This window comes from Mycteria americana, unplaced genomic scaffold, assembly GCF_035582795.1.
Source record: "Mycteria americana isolate JAX WOST 10 ecotype Jacksonville Zoo and Gardens unplaced genomic scaffold, USCA_MyAme_1.0 Scaffold_42, whole genome shotgun sequence".
Lineage (NCBI taxonomy): Eukaryota > Metazoa > Chordata > Aves > Ciconiiformes > Ciconiidae > Mycteria > Mycteria americana.
Genome location: NW_027445629.1, coordinates 1,589,585 through 1,610,429, shown reverse-complemented (window position 1 = coordinate 1,610,429; position 20,845 = coordinate 1,589,585). Strand labels below are relative to the sequence as shown.

The following is a 20,845-nucleotide window of genomic DNA, read 5'->3' as shown; positions in this document are numbered from 1 at the left end:
GCAAACTGCACTGCGGGCAAAGCTGAAGCTTTTCTGGGTCACCTTCATATCGGCTGGGGGCAAAGAAAGGAGAAGTGGTCAGTAAGACATCGCCGTCGGCCAGATGCCAACATCTGCAGGAGTGGTGGAACAGATGGAGACCAGAGCCCGGCTTCGCTGTCAAGGCCTCCTCGCTGCAGGACAAGGCCAGGAGAGTCCTCCCCAAAAGCTACAGGGTTTTAAACGCAACAGCACCAGCAAACCGCTGACAGGAAGACGCAGAAAGAAAAGAGTTCTTGCTGGTCCATCCGCGGTGCTTGACTAAATTACAGGTGGATTCTATAATACAAATAACACATTAAAAAAAAATTAACAGAAGATTACTCCAGGGAGTGTGCCATTTTCTACTGCTGCAACAGATTTGTTATTTTTAATTTTTTTCTTACAGCACATATATACACAGGAATTTCTACCATAAATGGAAGTAATCCCTGACGAGACTAATCATCACCACACGTTATTGTAACCAGTCATTACTCCCAGGTAGAATACTCACTGACTTCTCATTATGCAAATTCATGAATTATGCAAATTACATGCAAAAAATTCTCCGCAACACACACCCCTCCTCAAACACCCTCAGACATCAGCAGCCCCACCCACCCCATCCAAACCAATCACAAACAGAAACGGACACAACCAAGAAAACAAATATGAAAGAAACCCAACACACGCTGTCACAAACCCAACCCCATCCCACAACTGAAACAGCCACCACACAGAAAAGCGAATAAAAACACCCTACAGCCCAAAAACCCACAATCAAACAAAAAAAACATACAGGACACAAGGGGTTCAGACTGAAATCCACCACTTAAAAAAAAAAAACTATCACAGCAAAAGCCTCCAGCACAGCTGGAGGACTTCAGAACCACAGAGACTGACTTCCGGGTAACAGACGACACAAGGGAACCAAGCCCTCTAGGGTCCTAAAAGTAGTCTCTATGGTCCGGAAGTCCTCCACCATTGTTGGAGGACTTCCGGACCATAGAGACTAACTTCCGGATCACAGAGTGCAATGCAGAACTCACTCTCTTTTCAGCACAAACCCGAAACACAGCCCCATCCAAGCTACTGTGAGGAAATTTATCCCAGCAAAAAACAGTACACAGGTGCAGGAGTTGCAAGTTGGGAGTTGTGAATTAGTGAACTGTGAGTTAGAAACCCCATGGATTAAGTGGTGAACGAGTGACTTTACGTCTGAGACGAGTCTCTACAAAGGGGATGGAGCCCGTGTTTGCTGTGTTTGTTTGTTTTCTTCCCTAACGAGCTCATAAACTGGAGTTGCATTTAGAGAGTCTGTTGTGCTGTAGATGCGAGAGGCCTGGCTGGGATGGGCAGAGAAGAGAGGCTCTCTCATGGGATGTGGTGCAGCAAACAGGGGATGCCCCTGAGCTGTGCAGGGAGCACAAAACACTGAGCTGGCACTGAAAAGCTGGAGTTAAGGAAAAAAGATAAAGCTGGAGTTCTGGGGAAACTGTGTCTCTGGGCTCTGTCCCCAGGGTTCATCTCCCTGTCCCCTAACAAGAGGTAGCCGTCCCATTTTGGAAAGAGGAAAGATGCCCTTCTCATCCTCATGGCAGTGGCCCAGGGAGACCTGCGGACAGAGGGCGGGACTGACTGTGGATGTCCCAGGCACATCTGGCACATCCACCAGCACCGGTGCCATTGCTGCTTCTCCCACCCCCACCGAGCCCTCCGGTAAAGCCGTGGCCCCTTGATGTCATGGCTGCAGTAGAGGAAGAGGCAATGGCAGGAGGCACTGAGGCCACTGACCGAGGGGGGGAACCTGTGGAAGGGGGGGCAGAGGGGTGAGAGGCTGCCGGAGGGGTCCCCTGTGGTGTGATGGGTTCCCCAGTGGGGTGCCCAGGGGGATCTCCGATGTCCCCTGGTCTCACCGCGACGTGGAGGTGGACCAAGTTGACGGCACGTGGCTGCTGGCCCTGCAGCTGCAGCCCAGCAGGGTCCCGTCCCGCGTCGGCACCAGCGAGTGGTTGAGGCTGCACCAGATGAAGTGAGGGCAGGGCGGGCAGGGGACCTGCCGAGTGGGGACACTGAGGACAGTGACGGGGACAGGGAGGACAGGGGTTGGGACAGGGGTGAGGACAGGGCACCTGTGGGGACAAGGCGCCTGTGGGGAAAGGGATGGGGACGGGGCACCTGTAGGGGTGACACTGGGGACAGGGATAGGGACAAGGCACCTGTGGGGACAGGGACAGGGACAGGACACCTTTAGAGACAGTCACAGGGACCTGCTCTGGCAACCCAGCACTTCAGCACCTTCAGCATCCCCGAGCCCCGGGCACTCCCAGCATCCTCCCAGCAGTTTTTGCACAGGGGTTCAGCAAGCCCAGGTGAGCGTCCCTGACCTTGCCTGGGTGACGCGTGCCCAGTAAATCCAATTTCCAGTGAATTTCGCAAATACTTGGGGCCATCTCTCCCGTTTCACCTCCTAGAAACAAGTCTCCTCCCTGATTTGCAACCCCATCCTGCCAGCACAGCAGCTCACCCCGTGGGGAGCACCCCAAAATGTGTGTGCCAGCAAGCAGAAATGTGCTGCAGAAATGTGTGTGCCAGCAAGACGGGAGGAGAGGCAGGAGCAGGCAGATGGGTGGGGTTGTCTCTTACATGGAAATGGTCATCTCTGTAGGTAGATGCTGCATGTGTTTGTACAGATGCTGGAGACACTAGAAGCTGTAATGCCAATGTAGAAGGGCAGCTTGGCATGAGGATCGTACTGTACCTCTCATAACCAAGGAGATTTGTGCTCATTTGTTATTGTCATGCTAGAGGAATTTCCCAGGCTTGATATCTGGTGTGAAACTACAGGGACCCTCCAGTTTTTCAGGTCTGGTGAAATGATCCTATGTATCCAGGTTGCTGCCTGAGTCTGAGAGTTTCCCTCCATGCTCACTAAATTTCTTGCAGGCAGTTAACGACGTGGGAGGGAGAAATGCCATTCAGGCTGTATTGGATCTGTGCAAGGGTGTACAGCTGCTGCAGAACCTGCACGTTCAATGGCCCCAGGAGCCCCCGAGAGCTGTCCCAAGGAGTGCTGGTCGCACCGCAGCCCCGCCTGCAGGCTGCCCGGTAGGCATGTCAGCGGGCACTCCCACCCTCCCCTCCACCCCCCGCTCCACCTTCTTGCGCGTCTCACTTTGGAGACAAATCTTCTACACCGATCTGAACTGCCACATCATTTATTCCCTCGCCTTCCCCCCGCCCTTTTCTTCTTTTTCATTTTTGTCCTTCCTTTTCTGCTCTGCTGACAGTTGAGGCTTTCCGGTTTTGCCATCTTCCCGTGAACCTGCACTCGATAAATGCAGGTGTACGCTGGGTTTCCCCAGTTGCTCTTCACAAGAAGCTTGATATATGAAAAGGCTCTGCGAAGCGGCGCGTTCTGTGAAGAAAAGCGGGAGAAGGAAGCGGAGGCGTTAAGAGTGACAGTGCAATCAAGGTCTCTCCCCCTGCCAGCCCTGTTCCTGCTCAGGAACAAGCTCCCAAAAGTGGGTGGGAGCAGCTGTGGACACGTGAGGCTCCCTGCTGGTACCGGGGCTGCTGGGGAGGCTGGGGACACGGGGAGGGGGAAGGCAGCTGGCATCCTCTGCATGCCAGCCCGGCTGGGGCTGCATCTCTCTTCCCTCTGCCCCTTTTCCTCTGCTGCTTGCTCCCTGCTAACAGAGAGGCTGGGGAGGTGCTCCTATGCGTGGGGCAGCTGGTGTGCAACCCCACCATGCTCCCGCTCTCCGCTCTGCCTGCCTTCCTCCTGGCAGGCGTGAGAGCACCGGCAGAGAAGGGGCATGCTATGCGGGGAGGAGAGGGCACTGTCCAGCTTGCCAGCAGGCCACAGGATGGAGCGACGGTGCTGCCCGATGGCTTTCGCCACCAGGCGTCCCTGTTTCTCCACGGCACAAAGGCGTTGCTTTGGTGGGGTGGCCGCGTGTGCAGCTGGCTCTGCTGAAGGCAGCGGCTGCAGCCAGGGATCTCTCAGGACTCGTGCTCCCACGCGCGCGACCCTGCCCTTGCTATCCTTTTGCTACCGCCACCGCGCGCTACTCAGCCCTCCCAACCCCGCCAGGTCTCTCTCAGCGGTGGTCCGGGCCCCTGTGCCCGGGGAGAAAGCATTCACGCTCTTCCTCCCATGGACGTGCAGGCAAAGCTCTTCCGCTCCCTGGCATCTTGCTCCCGTGCATGGACCGTACCTTCAGCGGGAAGGTCTGAATGGCCTCTTTTGCCACGTCATACATGAACGTCCCAAGGAGAGCTTCCTCTTCCCCGTCCGCATCCACTCCCTCAGGGGTAAAGCACAAGGAGAGCAGCTCAGACTCGGCCCGCCAAAGAGGGAACGTACGCGCTGGATCAGCCCTGTTATCTACCCAGCCTCTCCTGGGGCTCTAGCAGTAGTCTAGAGCTGGTTAGGGTGGAGCTCAGTCTCCGCCTTGAGTTTTGGTCAAGAACCCTGAGGTGCTTTGGCCAGAATAAGTAAGTCTTGAGAAGGATGAAGCGTCTAGAGCCCTTGAAGTACCCCGCTAGGGCACGGCAGCGCTCAGGAGAGAGCAGGACACGAACCTCAGAGGGTGTGCAAAAGCAAGCAAGTCCCTGTCATGGCTTTCCCCCCGGGCCAGATCCCCGCCAGAAGCACCCAGCAGAGACTTACAAAGACGGCGATGTCTCTGGGGGCGCTGAAGTCGGTCCCAAACGGAGAGACGTCTTTGGAGGTGTGCTGCACAGTGAGGGCAGTCAGATGGACTCGTGCTGGCAACCTGATGACCGCCTGGCCCCGACGCCCTTGTAAAGGCCAGCAGTTTCCTGGGGAAACATCCGGCTGCAACCAGAACGCGAGAGCAATGACATGTGAGAGAGCGTTGAGGCCAACACAGCTGCTCATGTAGCTTGAAGCATAGGCGCCGGTGTGTCTGTGGGGTCTGTTTCAGCTTGAGAATGAGGCACGCGTGAGGGAATGGACAGGAGCAGGAGGCCGCCTTCCCTGCCTGACAAAGGGGGTGCTCAGTATTACAGAACAGAGGAGAGTACCGGTTATGAAACCATCCGAGTCAGGGCCTTACAGAAACACCTCTCTGCCCAGTGGCTCTGCAGTGCACTGTTCCTCCCACCCCCCCGCAAAGGCACCGTTAGGGATGAGCGTGGAAACGGGGTCACCAGGGAGAAAGTCTTTCACCCAGCTGTGACAGAGGACCGTGGGCAAGATGCAGCAGTTCCGCTCAGTTCAGCTCTGTTCCCCTCCTGAGGGGAACCACTGATTTCTAGCAAGCCCAGCCCTGCGTTCGAGCTTTGGTTTCAGGAACTGTGATCAACACTGTGGGCTTGAGCCACGCCGCTGGACTGAGGGGAGAGCCCCTGAGGTCGGTCCCCAACTTCACAGGAAGGAAGGAAAGAAGGAAACCAGCACTGATGATTTCTGCTACGATACCTGCAAAATAGTATCAGGAGGGTTGGCAGTGCAAAAGAACCGTAAAACCCAGCAGCTCCAGTTCTCTTTGCCGTCGTAGGTCTCGGAAGTTCTCTGCGTGTCAATGGTGGCACCTGCAAGGAGGGGAGAGCAGATGACTGCGAGAGGCCACAGACTAGGAGGACCTGGTGCTCAGACACTATTTCTGACGCCGCCGGCCAGCTCCACGTCTGTCAGTCCTGTCCTCGTCAGCACGCGGTGGGGGTGCCCAGCTGCACAGGGCAATGACGGCACCCAGGTGCCTGCTGACTGCTTCTCTCACAGGGCCGCGAGGAGAAGGTCTGAGGGTGCTGGGAGACAGCAGGCGCCCACGTGAATGACAGCAGACCAAAGCTGAGGGCTTGCTGCGTGGGCAGCAAAGGATGAGCCAGCCACTCTGCCACAGCCTTGCTCTTGGACCCCGTGAAGCATTTAAGCTCCCCCACTTTGGAAAGCAGCGCCTGGAGCCCAGCCTCCTTTGGGGAGTGCTACAGACAAGCGCAGGGCAAGGAGACTGGGCTGCTTGCGTCCGTACCGGAGCTTTTCAGGGCCCAGTCAGACATCTCGACGTAGACTTCCGAAGCCATCTCGGACACGGCCTGGTTCACTTCCTGAACTTCCTGGGAAAGCCATGAGCGAACACAGAAAAGGACCACATCAGCGGGCAGTTCAGCGTGGCTACTAGCGCCCGGAGAGGCAAAGGGTCAGTGTCAGAAACGCGAGGCAAGCCTCGTCCACAGAGCTGAGAGACTCTCTGCTGCTGGCATGAGCCACGAGGACTGACGAAGGGTATCTGTGGCCACGGCCATGGCCACGGCCCCGAGGTGGGTTGACAAGGGTCCCCACATCCTCCTCCCCACCCTCCACGCTCTCCAGGTCAGCCGGGAGACGGGCTCAGGCCCTGCCAGCCATGGCTGGCCCCGTGAGCGTGCCTGGGTCTCTCCACTGCCTCAGGGGCCCGGCCAGAGCAGCCGGCACGCCAAGGGAAGGATGTCGGGAGTCCTCCGCTGCCTGAAGCGGCCCCATCAAACTGGGCCCGGAGAAGGGCCTGCGCAGCGCAGAAGCTCACCCAGCAAGGCTCTGGCAAAGGCTGGCTTGCTGCGCTCAGCAGTCTGAGCCCACCACTAATGCCAAGGAGTGCTTTCTCAGGGGTTCTGCCCAGCCACGCCTCCTTCCCCAAAATGCACGGTCACCTTCGCACTGCTGATCTGCGCCCTCAGTTGAGCCACCTCCTCCAGCAGAAGCTGCATCTTTTGGGTCTGCTCTGCCAGCAAAGCGTGCACATTCCTGCAGGCACAGGAAAGCGGGTCTTGTCAGAGAGCGGCCCATCCTCTCTGCGGAGCGTCTGAGCTCAGCAAGGAGGAGAGACACGTGTGCTTTCCCTGCTTTGCGAGTGCTTCCCTTCCTCACCAGGCTGAGCAAAAGGCAAAGGCAGGAGGGAAGTACGGGAGCCCTGGCTGCTGGGAAAACGAGTGCAGGTAGCACGAGGTCGGCTGACGCTTCTGCACAGACCCAGTTCCAGCTCGGGAAACATCCCTTACCTCAGGGTCTCCGGTTCTGCCGCAAACGCGCATGTCAGCTCCTGAAAGGGAAGAACACTCCCTTAGAGTATCCACTACCGGAGCTGCCGGGGCTTCCCAGGAGAGGCTTCCCTAGGAAGGCACGGCAAACCCTGCTGCTTCTTTGGGTCACCCTGCGTGGAAGCAGAAGAGCCCGTGATTTATGCAGCCACGCTGTCAGCAACGCTCCCTTGCAGGAGGTGCCTGTCCCACAAGAGTCACCGACCTCTATCAGTCCCTTTGCCCGCAATGTCCGCACTGGCAGGGAGGTCCCGCAGTAAACACCAGCTGCAATTCACATCACCAAGAGACAGTTATTTGACTAGGGTTGCTAGTGATCCTGCAGGCGCGTTGTCTCCTCCCTGTTGCCTCGGGGGTGGGGCAGCAGGTTAGCTGAGGAGGTGGGGAACATGGGGTGCAGAGAGAGAGAGAGGACATGCCTCTGACCGGGAGCCATCACCCCAGGCTTCAGGGGGCTGCGCAGCCGTGACCTTCAGGTGTGCTCGGTGCCCCAGAGCTCGTCCCCATTTCCCCTCACTGCTTCAGTGAGCACCGAGACCAGGCTGCATGGGCTAGGAGAGGTACCTCTCCATTGGTCCCCCTGCACGGCCCCTCCGGGAATCCCCGGTTAAGGCTTGGAAATACATACGCCCTTCTCTTGCAGACTGGCAGACTGAGCAAGCCTTTTGGTCCAGTGGCCAGAGCAGCAGCACGGCTGGGAGACTACCGCTCGTGCTGGTAGTCCGAAAGCAAGTCCCAGTCAAGGACATAGGCAGGAAGCACTTGGGCCACGGGAGTTCCCACACATACGGGCCAAAAGGGAAAGCTGGCATCCGGCACAGCCAGGCTGTCGCGCTCAGATGCTTGCTCGTGCAAACTCACCAAGAGCCACTGGGAGCAACAAGAAGATGACTTTCAAGAACCTCTTCCTCTGCGGGGCCATCCTTTGCCTGAAAAAGAGGGAGTCCAGTGGCTGTCAGTGAGCCAAGTCCTTCCTGAGCAAACCCCTTCACAGGTGGATTTCCGTTTTCAGGCCAAAAAGCCACCGTTTTGGAAGCCTGCCGCTGACAGAGAGCTGGCAGAGCAGGGCCCAGGAGGAACACAATGTCTCTCCACACCGTTCAACACTGCCGGCAGCTCTTCCGCAAAGGAAGGGCTCCAGGAGCGCCTTCCGAAAGGGAATAAAAATAATCGCAGGAAGTAAGGAGGTCAAGCAAATGAAGACTGCTTTTCAGAGTCTTTCTGGTGTGGACCTTGCTCTCTCTCTTTTGGCTGAGAAAGCAGGCCTGTTCTCACTTGCGATCACACAGATCTCTCTTAGGGGTGTTTCTCCGCACGGCTGGGAAGCGCAGGAGCCTTGCCTGGCTTTCCTCCCAGAGCCCGCCCAGACCTGCGCGGTCTCTTGCCAGAGCTGGGGAAAACCTTTCCCCTGCGGAGGCGTGGCTCTGCACCCGAGCGTCTGGCTATGCGGCAGTTTGTCCTACCGCGGCCAAAGTTTGGGCCTCCGGCAAGTGCGTGGGAGTGAGACTGCCGAGGGGCTTTGCTCTTGGTTCTCCCTGGGAATGGCCACAGCACGAGCAGCGCCCGAGCATAGGCGGCCAAGCGGGAGCGCTGGGCAGCTGGCTGGGCAACACCCCCTGCTCTCCCCTTTGCTTGCACTGGCCCTCAGACATCTCCGTTCTCCCCCTGTCCGCAGCAGAAACACGTAGTACGTACACGGCGAAGACGCACGTGCTCAGCAGACGTGTCCACAGGGAGGCAAGGGCACCTGCCGGCTGGCCAGCAAGGCTGAAGACTGTCCCTGGGCAAAGAAACCGGAGAAAAGTTAGGCCTGTCTCTTGAGGTCTCTTCTCTAGGATGCCCAGCCACGCGTCTTTCGGCTCCCTGCAGGGAGGCGGGCACCGAGCCCTACGCACTCCCTCCCTGGGGCGAAGAGCAGGGCAGCCTGCACTTCTCCTGCCACTTGTGACATTTGGCCAGAGCTCTGGCACAGTGCAGCTCTCCGACTTCACCCCCGAGGACTTCACAGCAAGCAGCAGTGCTGAGCTTACTTGCAGTTTCTGTGGCCTTCTTGCACCACTTTGCAAGCCCTTGAGTGGCTGAGCTGGGAGTGAACTGCGAAAAGGGTGTCACCAGCTCCACCTCCGTGCAGAGGCTCCTGTGGGAGGGAAAAGAGAGATGCCGGTTGCCCACCGTCGCCATGCTGTGTGAGCGGAGGCCCTTGCCAGCGGTCGTCCTGGGCAAGCTTCCCAGGGGACGTGCCAGCTGCAGCGAGAGAGGGCAGCACAGCTGGGCTGCTTCCAGGGCCCCCCCCTCTACTTTCCCCATCCTTTGCTTTACAGGCCTGCAGTGGGAGAAGAGGAAGCAAGCTGGCAGCAGCAGTCCCCCGCCACGGGAAGGCCACCCGCCAGCGCAGCCCGATTCTCACCCCATGCCTCCCTGCTCCCTGGCACCAGCCTGCCCCTCGGCAGGCACCTCTCGGTGGCCGTTCGCGGAGGAGGCACAGGCTGCTGTCCCCCACCGTGGCCGCCCACCTCTTCCCTGGGCGCTGGCGGTCTCCCGACCCCTCTCCTCCCCGCACAGCTGCTCCCCTCAGCCAGGCAGGACCGCGCCTCAACGTCCAGAGGGGCCCAGTCTCAGGCCCCAGGGGCTTGGCCTCCCCGTGCAGCAAAAGCTCCCCGTGCAGCAGGGCTGGGCTCCGACCCCTGCAGCACGAGGCTACCGCCTCCCCAGAAGCCCAGGCTGCACACTGGCTTTTGGCCGGGAGAGCAAGCCAGGCTTTCAGCCGAGACCCTTCCCCACAGAAGGGGGAGGGGGGGCTTCTCAAGCCACCGGGCTCTTCTTCAGAAGCCTCTGTCAGCTTCCCCATGCTGCTCCACGCCCCACTGGCCGTGTTAGGCCGCGTCCCTGCTACCACCCCAACCTGACGCCCCGGGCAGGAGCAGCCTGCTTCATACCTGCTCGTTTGGCAGCGGCTCGGCCCCGCTGCCTCCCCTGCCGGCTGTTGGTCGGCCGTGTTCTCCAAGGAGACATTTGAGGCCCTTTGGCGTCTTCTCTGGGGTGCCTTTCTCCTCGCCATCTCTGGCCAAAGGCAGGCTCCCCGCTCAGCTCTTCCCCCTCAGCCCCAGCAGTGTGGCCTGCCCAGGCAAAAGCAGCTCCGGCAGCAGCCCCACGCTTCCCCCGCAGCAGGAGCGCGCCTGCCCAGGGCAACAGCCACACGGCAGCTGTGGGCTCCTTGCCCGCGCGCCACAGGGCTGTGCGGGCGGCCAGCTCTGACCTCATAGTGGCGGCTCTGACGTCACAATGGGGCTCCCCAGGGCTGAGCAGGGCGGGGACGCCCTGTGGGCTTCCCTGGGGCAACACGGCTGCCACGCGCCCGGGCACAAACGGAGCCCCAGCAGAGAGTAGTGAGCTCTAGAACGGGGACGTTGATGGGGTGAGGAATGGGGTTTCCGACAGGCCAGTCAGACAGGCTCTCCACACCCATTTTATGGAAAGTATGGGTTAATCAACAAACGCACAGCCGGGTTGCCGCAAAGGTGCTAGCCCAAATTGTTCCATCCGCTCCTCCGGCCCCACTATCGGGAAAGTAACGGAGGAGCTCCCAACCCCCGGCCCCAGGAGCCCCCGAGAGCTGTCCCAAGGAGTGCTGGTCGCACCGCAGCCCCGCCTGCAGGCTGCCCGGTAGGCATGTCAGCGGGCACTCCCACCCTCCCCTCCACCCCCCGCTCCACCTTCTTGCGCGTCTCACTTTGGAGACAAATCTTCTACACCGATCTGAACTGCCACATCATTTATTCCCTCGCCTTCCCCCCGCCCTTTTCTTCTTTTTCATTTTTGTCCTTCCTTTTCTGCTCTGCTGTCAGTTGAGGCTTTCTGGTTTTGCCATCTTCCCGTGAACCTGCACTCGATAAATGCAGGTGTACGCTGGGTTTCCCCAGTTGCTCTTCACAAGAAGAAGAGTCTCTTCTTCTTGAAGGCAGCGGCTGCAGCCAGGGATCTCTCAGGATTCGTGCTCCCACGGGCGCGTCCCTGCCCTTGCTATCCTTTTGCTACCACCACCGCGTGCTACTCAGCCCTCCCAACCCTGCCAGATCTCTCTCGGCAGTGGTCCTGGCCCACTTCTGCAGGTGCTTAGTTGTTACGGGTGGCTGTCTAGCTGATAAGGCAGGTGCAGGAGCGAGGCTTATGCTGTTGTGCTTGTGCTGTCCCAGTTGGCTGAGGTGCTGACATGGCAGACCGGGAACTTGTCTTTTGCTGCTCTTTTGATGTCACTCTTGGCTGTGTACCTTGTTTGGCAGGTGCAGGACCATGGCTTTTGCAGCTGTTTTTATACCATTGCTTGCTTCATCACTGACAGGGCACGCAAGGGGACTCGGCTTCTGCAGGTGCTTGTGATGTCACGGGTGGCTGTCTAGCTTACATGGAAGGCACAGCAACCAGGCTTATACTGCTGTTTTTATGTCACTGATGACTTTGTATGTCATATGGCAAGCGTAGGAACCTGGATTGTACAGCTGTTTATGTCACTGCTAGCTTAATACCTCATAGGACAGCCACCTCTGGGAGGTGGATTAAAGTTATCGCTTTGCTGTACTGTGTAATGCTGGCTTATGGTATGATAAAATTCTTGATCGTGAAATTGTACTCAGCACTGCTGTCATCCCCATACTTTGGGAGCCATCTCACGGAAACTATTAATAATTACACCTTTTACCTCTTCTCCTCAGAACCATTCTACAGGGGAGACCCCTTCCTTCACCTTTCCCTTTTCCTCCAGGCTGATTACAATAGCTCTTGAGAATTTTGAATATCCTTGGGTTGTTCATACAAGCATGTTCCTACTGCTATGTCTCCTGAATGTGTTTCAGGCCTTGTTTAAGGTTAAACAACTATTTGAGAATACCATCCAGAGATCTGCCCCAAGGCTGGAAAGGTATGAGTGGCAGGGTGTGTGGGATAGTATGGGCGGTGGGCGGTGGGCACCTCCAGTGTTTTGGAACTTCACTCCTGAACAGGTGCAGTATCCTGAAAAACGAGTAAAATATTTGGAAGAAGTATGCTGTCACCCTGGCAATTCTAGAGAGACACTGCACTGTGCTGGGGCCTGGCCCATGCCTACCGAGCCCTGTTCAACACTATTCAGTACCCTCAAGGGGAAGAGAAGGTCTCTGGATCTGACGACAAAGTGACAGTCACTGCAGCTACTCCAACCCCTGTGACAGGCACTGTGGCTACTCCAACCCCCCCCATGACAAGCACTGTCGTTTCTCCAATCCCCGCGACAGGCACTGTGGCTGAACCAGGGAACCAACCTGTGCCCGTATCAGTCACCCCTATACACAAGAAGAAATCCTGGAAGGAAAGTCAGCTCGTTTAGAAAGGATTGATGAAAAAGCAAGGCCATCACAAGGGGAGGAAGAGGAAGAGGAAGAACTCATAAATGAGAGGGAAACCACCCGATCCCTATCCCTGAGTGAGCTGTGAGATATGCAAAAAGATTCCAGCCATCGTCCAGGTGAGCACATTGTCACCTGGCTGCTCCGATGCTGGGACAACGGGGCCAGCATCTTCTGCTCAAGGGAGAGGATCTTCTGCTCATTCTTCTGCTCAAGGGAGAGGATATAGAGGGTACACACCATGGGGCACCCTGTGGTTTTACCTGTGTGACCACAGAGAGGATATGAGGAAATGGGATGGAAAACCGACCTCAACCCTAGAGGCACGGGTACGTGAGTCGCAAGGAAAAACAATCACCAAAGGGGGTTCTTCCAGGAAGATTAGTGCTCCAGTTTCCAGTGGGCAGTTCCCCAGACAGAGTAAAAGGGCTGATCTTACTCCTGATTTTAATGAAGAAACTCCTGGCTCGTCTTTACAGGAAGTGGTTAACGAATACTACGACCAGGACTAGAGGGGCCCTGCCTCCAGCCAGGAGGAGGAAAGGGACAACTGGGTGTACTGAACTGTGTGGATTCGATGGCTGGCACATCAGACCCACAGAAGTATAACGCTTTAGTGGACACTGGTGCACACTGTACCCTAATGCCATCAAGCTATACAGGGGCAGAATCTATCCGTATTTCTGGAGTGATAGGGGCATGCCAACAGCTAACTGTATTGGAGGCCAAAGTGAGCCTAACTGGGAATGAGTGGCAAAAGCCCCCCATTGTGATTGGCCCAGAGGCTCCGTGCATCCTTCGCATAGACTACCTCAGGAGAGGGTATTTCAAGGATGCAAAACGGTACTGGTGGGCTTTTGGTACGGCTGCCTTGGAGATGGAGGAAATTAAACAGCTGTCCACCTTGCCCGGTCTCTTGGAGGACCCTTCTGCTGTGAGGTTGCTGAGGGTCAAAGAACAACAGGTGCCTATCTCCAGCACAACGGTGCACCAGCGGCAATATCGCACTGAGTCTCCCCGATTCCTATCCACAAGCTGATTCATCGACTGGAGAGCCAAGAAATGATCAGTAAGACTCGTTCACCTTTTAACAGTCCCATATGGCCAGTGCAACAGTCTAATGGAGAGTGGAGACTAACAGCAGACTCTCGTGGCCTGAATGAAGTCACGCCGCCGCTGAGTGCTGCCGTGCCCGACATGCTGGAACTTCAGTACGAACTGAAGTCAAAAGCAGCCAAATGGTATGCTACACCTGATATTGCTAATGCGTTTTTCTCACTCCCTTTGGCAGCAGAGTGCAGGCCACAGTTTGCTTTCACTTCGAGGGGCGTCCAGTACACTTGGAATCGATTGCCCCAGGGGTGGAAACACAGACCTGCCATTTGCCATGGACTGATCCAGACGGCACTGGAACAGGGTAAAGCTCCAGAACATCTGCAATATATTGAGGACATAATTGTGTGAGGCAATACAGCAGAAGAAGTTTTTGAGAAAGGGAAGAAAATAGTCCAAATCCTCCTGAAAGCCGGTGCACACATAGGTTGTGTGCACTGGACCTCATCTGGATCTTTGGGTGACCGCACATCATCCAGGTCACCATAAATCACTTCCAACACGGCTAATTCCCTCAGGTACTGGATACCTCTCTCCATGGTGGTCCATTTCCCGGGGCGATATACAACATCTTCCTTGAAGGGATATCTTCCCTTCATAGCTGACAGGAGTTGCCTCCAGAGGCTGAGGGCTGGTGCCCCTTTTCCAATCGCTTTGTCAATGCCCCCTTCCCTAGAAATGGATCCCAGCTGCTTGGCTTCCTTACCCTCTAATTCCAGGCTACTGGCCCCACTATCCCAGCATCAGAGCAGCCAGGTGACAATATGCTCGCCTGGACGATGGCTGAAATCTTTTTGCATATCTCGCAGCTCACTCAGGGATAGGGATCGGGTGGTTTCCGTCTCGTTTACAAGTTCTTCCTCTTCCTCTTCCTCTTCCTCTTCCTCTTCCTCTTCCTCTCCCTGTGATGGCCCTGCTCTTTCATCTTCCCTTTCTAAACGAGCTGACTTTCGCTTCCAGGATTTCTTCTTATGTATAGGGGCGACTGATACTGACATGGGTTGATTCCCTGGTTGAATCGCATCATCTGTCGCAGGGGGGACTGGTGTGACTGCAGTGCTTGTAAGAGTTGTCCGGAGCAGCCGCAGTGCCTGTCGCAGGGGGAATTGGAGCAGCCGCAGTGCCTGTCGCAGGGGTAATCGGAGCAGCTGCAGTGCCTGTCGCAGGGGGAATCGGAGCAGCCGCAGTGCCTGTTGCAGGGGGAATCGGAGTAGCCGCAGTGCCTGTCGCAGCGGGGGCTGCAGTAGCCGCAGTGCCTGTCATTTTGTCACCAGATCCTTGAGGGTTCTGGATAGTGTTGAACAGGGCTCGGTAGGCATGGGCCAGACCCCAGCACATTGCAGTGATTTGTGTCTCTCTAGAATTGGCAGGGTGACGACATACTTTTTCCAAATATTCTACTAATTTTTCAGGATTCTGCACTTGTTCAGGAGTGAAGTTCCAAAACACTGGAGGTGCCCAATAACTTAGGCATTTGCCCATGCTATCCCACACACCCTGCCACTCATAACTATCCGGCCTTGGGGCAGATCTCTGGATGATATTCTTAAATTGCTTACTAATCTTGGACAAGATCAAAACAGTATACCCAAGTAATACCAATAGAATTATCTTAACTACCCAAGGATGTTCAAGATACTGAAAAGTTACTGTAATGAAGGAGGAAGCATTGTAGAAGAAAGTAGTGAAGGTACAATTCTGCATTTCCTCCATAAAAAACCTCTCAGAGGAAGAGGTAAAATTGCGAATTTTCTCCATAAGGTGATACCCAACATACAATAACGGTTTCAGTACAGCACTTAGATACCAAAATAAACCCAAGGTCACTGTTTTAATAACAAATCTCACAGGCAAAACATCACCAATTAAAGCAGAGCACAGCAAACTGCAAAAACCAACACCGATCTTTAACATGTACAGCAAAAAAATGAGCATGGTGCAGATCAGGTAAACCAATGCTAAGAACAGATGGATCAATATCACATCCAACAACTACCAACAGATCTAAATTCCTTAATACGCTCTGGTTAATCTGTTATTATCTCAAACCCTTCGTGCCCCACGTTGGGCGCCAAAAAGGACTGTCGTGGTTTAGCCCCAGCCGGCAGCTAAGCACCACGCAGCCGCTCACTCACTCCCCCCTGGTGGGATGGGGGAGAGAATCGGAAGAGCAAAAGTAAGAAAACTCGTGGGTTGAGATAAGAACAGTTTAGTAATTGGAACAAAATAATAGTAATAATAATAACGAATTGTAATGAGAATGAAAACAACAAGAGAGAGAGAGAAGAACAAAAATCAAGGGAGGGAAAAGAGAAAACAAAAAAGCGATACAACTGCTCACCACCCACCAACCGACACCCAGCCAGTCCCCAAGCAGCGACCGCTACCCCCCGGCCAGCTCCCCCCAGTTTATATACTGGGCATGACATCATATGGTATGGAATAGCCCCTTGGTCAGTTTGGATCAACAATCCTGGCTGTGCCCCCTCCCATTTCTTGCGCACCTGGCAATGCATGGGAAGCTGAGAAAGTCCTTGACTAGTGTAAACACTGCTTAGCGACAGCCAAAACATCAGCGTGTTATCAATATTATTCTCATACTAAAATCCAAAACACAGCACTATACCAGCTACTAGGAAGAAAATTATCCCAGCCAAAACCAGGACACTACAGAGAGGAAGGACTTTTGCAATGCAATGTATTCATGAAAGGAAAGAATGAAATGAAACAATGAAATGACTGAATGCAGAGAAAGAATGAAATGAAATGAAAAGAAATTCAACAAAATGAAACAATGAAATGAAACGAAATGAAAGAATGAAATGAAAAGAGGAAATGAAATAATGGAATGTATTGAAATGAAATGAAATGCAATGAATGAAATGAAAAAATGAAATTAAATGAAAAGAAACAATGAAATGAAATAATGCAAGAAATGAAAGTATGAAATGAAAGAATGGAATGAATGAATGAATGAAAGAAATGAAAGAATGAAATTAAATGAAACAATGAAATGAAATGAAAGAATGAAGTGAAAGAATGTAATGGAGGAATGAAATGAAATAAAATAAAATGAAGCAATGAAATGACATGAAATTAAATTAAATTAAATGAACGAATGACATGAAAAATGAAATAATGAAATGAAATAATGAAATAAAAGAATGAAACAATGAAAGTATAAGAAAAGAATTATTTCATTTCATTTCATTCTTTCATATCATTTCATTTATTCTATTTCATTCTTTCAGTTCAGTTCAGTTCATTCTTTCATTTAATTTTATTTCATGATTTTATATTATTATTTCATTTCATTTCATAGTTGCATTTCAGTCTTTCATTATTGCATTATTTCATTTCATTGTGTAATTATGTAATTATTTCATGTAATGAAATGAACATGACATGAATGAAATTAAAGGAAATAATGAAATGAAATATAATTAAATGAAATGAAAAGATAGATTGAAATGAAATTAAATGAAGAAGGCAAGGGCAAGGGTGGGAAAGGGAAAGGGAAAGGGACGAATAAATAAAATTAATGAAATTTAATCAAAGAATGAAATTAAATGAAATGAAATAATGAAAGAAAGTATAAAATGAAATTACATGAATCAGAAGACTGGTATGAAATGTAATGAAATGAAATATAATGAAAGAATGAAATGAAATGCAATTCAATGAAAAGAAATAATGAAAAAAGATAAAATGAAGTGAAAGAATGAAATGAATGCAATGAAATGATAGAAGGAAATTCAATGAAAGAAAAAAATTAAGTGAAATGAAATAATTATATCAAATGAAATTAAAAGAAATAATGAAAAGAAATTAAAACATGAAATTAACTGCACTATAAAGAAATAATGAAATAAAACGAATGAAAGAAATGAAACAAGGAAATGAAATTAAGAAATGCAATGCAGGCAAGAGGGCAAAGGGGGAAGGGAAGGGAAGGGAAGGGAAGGGAAGGGAAGGGAAGGGAAGGGAAGGGAAGGGAAGGGAAGGGAAGGGAAGGGAAGGGAAGGGAAGGGAAGGGAAGGGAAGGGAAGGGAAGGGAAGGGAAGGGAAGGGAAGGGAAGGGAAGGGAAGGGAAGGGAAGGGAAGGGAAGGGAAGGGAAGGAAAGGAAAGGAAAGGAAAGGAAAGGAAAGGAAAGGAAAGGAAAGGAAAGGAAAGGAAAGGAAAGGAAAGGAAAGGAAAGGAAAGGAAAGGAAAGGAAAGGAAAGGAAAGGAAAGGAAAGGAAAGGAAAGGAAAGGAAAGGAAAGATAAGATTAAGTGAAATTAAAAAATGAAATCAAATCAAATTTCAGTAAGAATTAACTGAAGTGAAATGAAATGAAGAAATGAAGTGCAAAAATGAAATAAAAAAGTAAATGAAAAAATGAAATAAAAAAATGCACTGAAATGAAATGCACTGAGATGAAATATTGAAATAAAACGCATGAATAAAATGAATTAATGAAATGAAAAAATCAAATTAAATGAAGAAATGAAATGAAATGAAAGGAAATTATAAAAGGCAATGAAATAAAAGAATGAAATTAAATGAACTGAAAAAATGAAATGAAATCTCATGAAAGAATGAAATGAAAAGGACTGAAATGAAATAATGAAATAATATGAAATGAAAGCAATTAAATCAAACAAGGAAATGTAACAAAAAAATAAGTGAAATTAAAGAATTCAATCAAATGAAATGCAAAGAATGAAATGAAATGAAAGAATTACATGAAATGACATAAAAAAATGAAAGACTGAAATGAAAGATTGAAATGAAATTAAAGAATGCAATAAAATAAAAGAATAAAATGAAATGGAATGAAATGGAATGAAATGGAATGAAGTGAAATAATACATGAAATGGACTGAAATAAATTCATAAAATAAAATGAATGAATGAAATGAAATGAAATGAAATGAAATGAAATGAAATGAAATTAAATGAAAGAATAAAATGAAACGATTGAAAAGAAATTAAAGAATGAAATTAAGTGAAATTAAATGAACAAAATGAAATGTAAGAGTAAAATGAAATGAAATGGATTGACATAATTAAATGAAGTGAAATAAAGAATGAAATGAAATGAAATGAAATGAAGGAATGATTTTAAATGAAGGATTGAAATGAAAGAAGGAAGTGAAAGAATGAAATTAAATGAAATAAATGAAATGAAATTAAAGAATAAATAGAACGAATCTAATGAAAGAATGAAATGAAATTAAGATTTGAAATGAAATGAAATGAAATTAAATTAATTGTTGACATGAAATGAAAGAATGAAATTAAATGAAGTGAAATGAAAGAATTAAATGAAGCTAAATGAAAGAATGAAATTAAATGAAAGAATGAAATTAAATGACAAAATGAAATGAAATAAAAGAATGAAATTAAATGAAATGAAAGAATGAAATTAAATGACAAAATAAAATGAAAAGAAATGACATAGAATTAAATGAAATTAAATGAAAGAATTAAATGAAACAGAATAAAAGAATGCAATGAAATGAAATGAAGAATGAATTTAAATTAAATGAAAGAATGAAATGTAATGAAACAAGGAAATTAACTGAATGAATGAAATGAAATGAAATGAAATGAAATGAAATGAAATGAAATGAAATGAAGTGAAATTAAATGAAAGAATGACGTGAAACGAAAGGAAATGAAAGAATGAAAGGAAATGATAGAATGAAGTGAGAGACCCAAATGAAGGAAAATAAAATGAAATGAGAGAATTAAACGAAATGAAAAGAATGAAGGAAATGAAATGAAATTAAAAATACGTGAAATCAGAAAATTAAATCAAATGAAAAGAAAGAATGAAATGAAATATGAAGTGAAACAATGAAATGAAAATGAAATGAAAGGAAATGAAAGGAAATAAAATGAAAGGAAATGAAAGGAAATGAAAGGAAATTAAATAATGAAAGGAAAAAAATAATAATAATAATAACAACAATAACAATAACAATAATAATAATAATAATAATAATAATAATAATAATAACAACAACAACAACAACCATAGAGCCTTTCTTACCTCCAGATCTCGCATGACCTTGTCCATGGAATCTCCTGAATTCTGTTTGTAAGCAACTGCCGGTTTGACAGCATCACTGAAGAGCTGATGAGAAGGAGAATGCTTGTCACTCCAAGTGAGGGGCGCTGGGTTTCTGTCACAGACGGAAACTGTTCCCACACCCCAAGAGAAAAACAGCCCAAACCTCTGCAATGACCTATGGCTACCAGGGCCTGACAAGTACCAAACAGATGTACCAGCCCACTGCCTGCCCTCCCTGCCTGCCACAGTCTCCGTGTCCTTGGGCTGTACAGGGTCTCACGGATGCTGAGCCAAACAGCTGTGTTTTACCTTCACTGCCTTGGTGCCATCTGCAGCAGACACAAAGTAAAAGGGCAAACTGCACTGCGGGCAAAGCTGAAGCTTTTCTGGGTCACCTTCATATCGGCTGGGGGCAAAGAAAGGAGAAGTGGTCAGTAAGACATCGCCGTCGGCCAGATGCCAACATCTGCAGGAGTGGTGGAACAGATGGAGACCAGAGCCCGGCTTCGCTGTCAAGGCCTCCTCGCTGCAGGACAAGGCCAGGAGAGTCCTCCCCAAAAGCTACAGGGTTTTAAACGCAACAGCACCAGCAAACCGCTGACAGGAAGACGCAGAAAGAAAAGAGTTCTTGCTGGTCCATCCGCGGTGCTTGACTAAATTACAGGTGGATTCTATAATACAAATAACACATTAAAAAAAAATTAACAGAAGATTACTCCAGGGAGTGTGCCATTTTCTACTGCTGCAACAGATTTGTTATTTTTAATTTTTTTCTTACAGCACATATATACACAGGAATTTCTACCATAAATGGAAGTAATCCCTGACGAGACTAATCATCACCACACGTTATTGTAACCAGTCATTACTCCCAGGTAGAATACTCACTGACTTCTCATTATGCAAATTCATGAATTATGCAAATTACATGCAAAAAATTCTCCGCAACACACACCCCTCCTCAAACACCCTCAGACATCAGCAGCCCCACCCACCCCATCCAAACCAATCACAAACAGAAACGGACACAACCAAGAAAACAAATATGAAAGAAACCCAACACACGCTGTCACAAACCCAACCCCATCCCACAACTGAAACAGCCACCACACAGAAAAGCGAATAAAAACACCCTACAGCCCAAAAACCCACAATCAAACAAAAAAAACATACAGGACACAAGGGGTTCAGACTGAAATCCACCACTTAAAAAAAAAAAACTATC

The 20,845-nt window shown here is 50.2% G+C and overlaps 1 long non-coding RNA gene across 1 annotated transcript; it reads right to left on the bottom strand.

Moving 5' to 3' along the window:
- Positions 1-3,310: 3,310 nt before the first annotated feature.
- Positions 3,311-19,973, bottom strand: LOC142403684 (uncharacterized). Its single transcript, XR_012773672.1, has 3 exons — positions 19,930-19,973; positions 19,600-19,683; positions 3,311-3,439 (listed from the first exon to the last, which is right to left on the bottom strand). It is a non-coding gene; the product is annotated as an uncharacterized LOC142403684 (long non-coding RNA).
- Between the last annotated feature and the right edge of the window lie 872 nt (positions 19,974-20,845).